The following is a 6,478-nucleotide window of genomic DNA, read 5'->3' as shown; positions in this document are numbered from 1 at the left end:
TCAAGTCAGATAGCACAGAGAGCTAATGAGGTGTAATGAGTGTGGTGGTGTAGTTTATTTTTAAAAACTACAAGCTAACTATGGTGCAAGCGCCTCTACCATCTGCACAAAACTAACAGCAATCTTGTTTTTTGCAGTCAACTGCAAAAAAACAACATTGCTGTCAGGGATGGAATGATACATCACATATTGTGATAACTGTGCAATTGGGCCTGTATTGTATTATACAATATTTTTTTTTAAATGAGTATTGTGATACCATCAAAAGTCAGCAAATGCATGGAAGAAATACCTTTGCAGAAGAATTGTGAATGATTTATAAATGTACAAATATGAAACTAAGGGTTACAATTTATACAGATAAAAATCTGTAATGTTACACATCCACCAAAGGTTACTTTCTACATAATTAGTGTGGACAGTGATCCAATTATGTATTGAATCGCGATATGTATATCATGAGATGTATTGTATCCTTACATCTTAATTTCTATAGAATGCTTCCATATAATGCAGATGCTCAAAGTGCCTTACAAAGATCCCTCACATTAACACCCTGAAAAATATATATTTGTGGGTGCAATCTTGAAAAAAGAGACACTATCTTGAAAATTGAAGTGGCAATTCTTTTGGTGCTTGTATCATAAAAAGAAAGCTTTTTATGATAAATGCATTTATCTGCTGTCCTCAAGTGTAACCTCACTGCAATTGTTTGTATTTTTATTATATTTCTCAGTATAAAATTGCACACAACAAAACCTGATGTTATTTCAATTCAAACTATTTCAGAAGAACCTCACAGTTCACAATACCAGCCAAAGTGGCCTGAAATTGATTGTTTTTGTGAAATAGCACAGAAATTCAATTTTTTTTTCCTGTAGTGTGAACATCAGACTGCTTTGTTTTGTTTAATTAGATGGGGGGCACTTACACATCTTACACCAATCTGCTGTCACAGCTATGTAAACCATCCACTTATGTTTCCACAGTGGTGCGCATAAAAATTTTTATATATATATATATATATATATAAAAATATAAAATTCCTCAGTGATATGGGACCAATTTCAAATATGATTCAGATCTGATTAATATCAGATATCCACCAATGTGGCTGCACTGTGAAAGGTCAAACTACCTACACATGGCTTAGAGATGGAAGCAGTTCAGGACAGGTGGCAAAAAGAAAAAATCTAATTCAAGTTACTGTAGCTGGTCATGAAAACAGAAATGGTTTTTAATTCCCTGATGGTTTGTATTTTTTAAGAACACAAGCTTCAACACTTCAGTGTGCTCATAAAAGCTAAAAATCAACACCTTCCACCTCCTCCTCATCCTCCTCCTCAGGGATCTCTTGCACCTCTACAAAGAAAGACACACAGAAAAGTAAACACTGGTGACAGATGTCACAGCTGTACGACTGAGCAGCATACTTTAACGACAGACAGACGATTCATTCCAGAGATTCATTCATGAATGAAGCTCTGTGTGCACATATGACTAGCAAAATTCACAGAGCAAAATAAAATCACACAGCAAAATAAAATACCTTCAGTAGGCTCCTCCTCTTCTGAATTGCACAGCCAGAAAAACACACAGGAAAAAAAAAAAAACACTCAACATATATTAGTCACAATATTAATTTTGAATTTTATACAAATATTTCTGCTGCAGTAAATGTTGCTACTGCTACAAGATATTAGAAGAAACACACACACACCACACACACACACACCCACACACACCCACCCACCCACACACACACACACACACACACACACACACACACACACACACACACACACACACACACACACACACACACACACACACACACACACACACACACACACACACACACACACACACACACACACACACATCATCATCAGCATATTATTTAACTTTTGTCTGTTGTGGATTTGTTGAAAAAAAAAAAATCATCCATCTACTCTGCTGTTTGAGTTTCTGACATGTTCATGCAGCACTAATCCTTTAAGATCACAGGGTAGTGCACTCACCCCATTAATGATATAGTTCTTGAAAGTCACTCTGTGTATACACAACAGACATTACCTACAGCTACGGAAACTATGAATGCAAACCTACTGGAACAGATGACATACATTTAAGCTTGTAATAGAAACTATGTAATTTGCAACACTGTAAAAATGATCATGGTGGTTTAAGTTCATTTGCTACCTTAAAACACGAGAAATCGCAACTTCACAACAGCATATTTTCCAGAGTATAAATTTCACCTGTCAAAAAATTCCTCTTGAAGAGGAAACAAACATATATACTGTAAGTTTCACTGTAGTATAAGTCACACTTATTTTCTGTCTAATTAGTTCTATAATGTCTGTTGTTTAATGTACTTTTTTATTATTGGCATTTATTCTTTAATTATTGGAGTTAATTTTGTTTAGTGGTTGATTCCTGGGAAAGCCCTGTGTAAATAGATGTTATTATAATTGTTATTATTAGTAATGAAAGCATGATTTTTTCAAAGTATAAGGCTCATCACAGTGTAAGTCACAGGACTTAAACTAGTAAACAAGATGTGACTTACACGCCGGAAAATACGAGAAGTTAAATTAACATATTAAAAATTTTATTTCACTGAACTGACTCACAAACCTGCCTTTGTATGAAGATAACTCATGAAATTCACTTGAAATTTCAAAAATTATTACGTCAAAGCACATGAAATAAACAAGCTTCTATGACTTGTGTTTGATCTAGTGGTTGGTAAAGTTAGACCTTACTTGTGTGAAGCACCTTGAGGCAGCTTTGTTGTGATTTGGCTCAATAAAATGAAATAAACAGAAATTGAAATTGACAGTGCCCTTTTTTTCTGATCATTACCAATCATAAAGCCATGACTGAATGATTTGTAGCTAAAGTCACTTTACTTCAAGATGTTTGGCTTCAACATCAAGTTGTGGTGTTCTTACCTTCTGCCTCTCTGTGAATACCAAACACAAGTACATTTGTATTCTCATCAACATTTATTTATAAAGCACTTTACAGCACCGACTGGTGTCCAAAGTGCTTAACATTAAAAACACAAATTCACAAAAATAAAACACAAATAGAATAAAATTTTAAAACACATAAAAAAGAACATAAAAATAACAGAACATGTCACCTCCCCACTAAGTGTTAAAAGCCAGTTTAAAGAAATAAGTCTTTAACTTAGATTTAAAAAATGCTAGGTCAGGAATAGTACGTAACTCAAGAGGTAGCTCACTGCACCGTCTGTGGCCAGTTACCTCATCCCAGTCATCACAAAAGAGAATAGCAAATATACGTCTGCCTTAAGCAGAAATACGATTGTCAGAAAGAACAAAAACTTTTGTCAAACCCACAAACACGAGCATCAACCTACTCCTCATACTCCTCGGTTACTTCTTCGTTGTCCGACATGTCAGCGAGGTTTCAGGTATCTAAACACAAAAACAGACTAAATTCAACCTAGAAGTCTTGTGTACATTCACCGCTTCATTAAATGGAAACTGTCCACTAATACTGTGATCACTTAAACATACCTGAGGATGAACTGGAGTAATGGACAGAGAAGAAAACCAGATTTGAGTATGGAAGTTGTTGCCTCAGTCAACTTATTAGTCTCAGAGGGTGGACGGTGTAGTGGGATGGAGCCCACCAGACCCCTGTTGTGTTATTAATATATTATTAGATAGCTTATCATCTTTCCTATAAAGGCACGACGATGGCTTCCGACGACACCCAGATAAAACCACAATCGCACCAACACAAGCTGAGCGTCACTGACAAAACACAGGCTTCTGGCATCTGCCACCCCCCCCCCCCACCCCTCCAATGGTCAGGCTTTTTCAGCACATGCTGTGTTGTGTGAATGTGCAATTAAAAGAAATGTACAATAGTCATCTGTCGTTGTAAAACACTTTATTCTTTAAAAGGCAACAACTCACCCACAAGGACCGAAAATCCCCCAAAAACCTACATTTTTGGAGATTATGCTCTCCAAAATTGGATGTAATTCAATAAAAATAATTCTCATTTATTAATCATAATGTTGGGACAAAGAGGTTTGCAACAAACATCTGAAACCTCTTTATCCATCAAGTTTCTTGTGTTCTCACATGTCTTTTTTTCTCATGCTGCCACACAATGAATCATGTCTCAGAGTTTCTTTCATGCTAAAGTTTGAAACAATGTGTAAGTGAAACAAATCAGAGAAGCAAAACAGTCTCATTCAGGTCTTTCAAAGCTACAAGTCCCATCCCTGTTGTCTTGCTGTCGCCTTTCGTTCCATCCTGTGCAAGATGAAGAAAAACTTAAAAAAAAAAAAAAACCTCAAAGAAAGAATCAGTCATCTCGTCCAGCAATGCTCCAGGTCTCTCCTTCTCCTGACTCCATTACACACAGACCTGAAAAAACAATCAAACACACAAACAAACTGTAAAAGAACCACTGTTGTCCCTCTCTGGAAAAGAGTGCTTGCTTGTATTGCAACAACTACATACACAGAACACTGCTTCCATGTCAGACATCAGGGATGTATTCTGGCTCCTCATTTAGATCCTCTTCTCCATGTCTATGCTGTTTGTGAGATCAAATTAAATTTCCTTCCTGACATCCTTCGGCAGCTCAGGAGAAGCCTCCACGTGATCTTTTCATCCATATGGCTGGTGCAGAGACTCTGATCTATGCCTTTGTCTCATCCAGACTGGACTGCAATGTTCTATTCTCTGGTTTACCTCAGCTCATCATTAGGGTGTCCAATGGTTCAAAATGCTGCTGCCAGAGTTTCTGACAAGAAGCAGAAACGTTGACCACATTACACTGATTCTGTCCTCCCTTCTTAACCACCCTACTTAACTGACCTAATTAAACCCTACATACCGGCCTGGGATCTGCATTCTCAGGGCACAGGACTACTGTGTGTCCCTAAGGTGGCCGGCGATCACCTTAGTATTTCTTCTGTTTTTCTGTTGCTTAATGCTGACAATTATACTGTACTTGTTGTCTTTCCGATGCCTGATTCTGTTTTTTCTCTCTGTTTGAGGTGCTGCTCCATCCAGAGATGGGTGTGGTGTCTACTTCTGCAATCCTCCCATCCTGTGCATCGGCAAAATTTCCTGTATATTTGTTTTGTAAATTGATTTGTCAATTGTGTCAGTAGCATGGCCCAAGCAGAGGGTCACCCCTTTGAATCTGGTCTGCTTGAGGTTTCTTCCTCAAATCATCAGAGGGAGTTTTTCCTTATCACTGTTGCCTGTGTGCTTGCCCTGGGGGTTGGTAATGTTGGATCTTACTTGTGTGAAGCGCCTTGCAGCAACTTTGTTGTGATTTGTTGCAACTTTGTTGCAGATAACCCGTAAGTTGGAGAGGAAATGGCGTCTCACTAATTTAGAAGATCTTCACTTAGCCTGGAAAAAGAGTTTGTTGCTCTATAAGAAAGCCCTCCATGAAGCTAGGACATCTTTCTACTCATCACTAATTGAAGAAAATAAGAACAACCCCAGGTTTCTTTTCAGCACTGTAGCCAGGCTGACAAAGAGTCAGAGCTCTATTGAGCTGAGTATTCCATTAACTTTAACTAGTGATGACTTCATGACTTTCTTTGCTAACAAAATTTTGACTATTAGAGAAAAAATTACTCATAACCATCCCAAAGATGTATCGTTATCTTTGGCTGCTTTCAGTGATGCCGGTATTTGGTTAGACTCTTTCTCTCCGATTGTTCTGCCTGAGTTATTTTCATTAGTTACTTCATCCAAACCATCAACATGCTTATTAGACCCCATTCCTGCCAGGCTGCTCAAGGAAGTCCTACCATTATTTAATGCTTCAATCTTAAATATGATCAATCTATCTTTGTTAGTTGGTTATGTACCACAGGCCTTTAAGGTGGCAGTAATTAAACCATTACTTAAAAAGCCATCACTTGACCCAGCTATCTTAGCTAATTATAGGCCAATCTCCAACCTTCCTTTTCTCTCAAAGATTCTTGAGAGGGTAGTTGTAAAACAGCTAACTGATCACCTGCAGAGGAATGGTCTATTTGAAGAGTTTCAGTCAGGTTTTAGAATTCATCATAGTACAGAAACAGCATTAGTGAAGGTTACAAATGATCTTCTTATGGCTTCGGACAGTGGACTTATCTCTGTGCTTGTTCTGTTGGACCTCAGTGCTGCTTTTGATACTGTTGACCATAAAATTTTATTACAGAGATTAGAGCATGTCATAGGTATTAAGGCATTGCGCTGCGGTGGTTTGAATCATATTTGTCTAATAGATTACAGTTTGTTCATGTAAATGGGGAATCTTCTTCACAGACTAAAATTAATTATGGAGTTCCACAAGGTTCTGTGCTAGGACCAATTTATTCACTTTATACATGCTTCCCTTGGGCAGTATTATTAGACGGTATTGCTTAAATTTTCATTGTTACGCAGATGATACCCAGCTTTATCTATCCATGAAGCCA

The 6,478-nt window shown here is 37.5% G+C and overlaps 1 long non-coding RNA gene across 1 annotated transcript; it reads right to left on the bottom strand.

The window, feature by feature from the left end:
* Positions 1 to 1,549: 1,549 nt before the first annotated feature.
* Positions 1,550 to 3,695, bottom strand: LOC117511662. Its single transcript, XR_004561026.1, has 4 exons — positions 3,552 to 3,695; positions 3,392 to 3,449; positions 2,958 to 2,968; positions 1,550 to 1,570 (listed from the first exon to the last, which is right to left on the bottom strand). It is a non-coding gene; the product is annotated as an uncharacterized LOC117511662 (long non-coding RNA).
* Between the last annotated feature and the right edge of the window lie 2,783 nt (positions 3,696 to 6,478).

This window comes from Thalassophryne amazonica, chromosome 6 (assembly GCF_902500255.1).
Source record: "Thalassophryne amazonica chromosome 6, fThaAma1.1, whole genome shotgun sequence".
Taxonomy (NCBI): domain Eukaryota; kingdom Metazoa; phylum Chordata; class Actinopteri; order Batrachoidiformes; family Batrachoididae; genus Thalassophryne; species Thalassophryne amazonica.
This window is presented reverse-complemented; position numbering and strand designations above follow the sequence as displayed.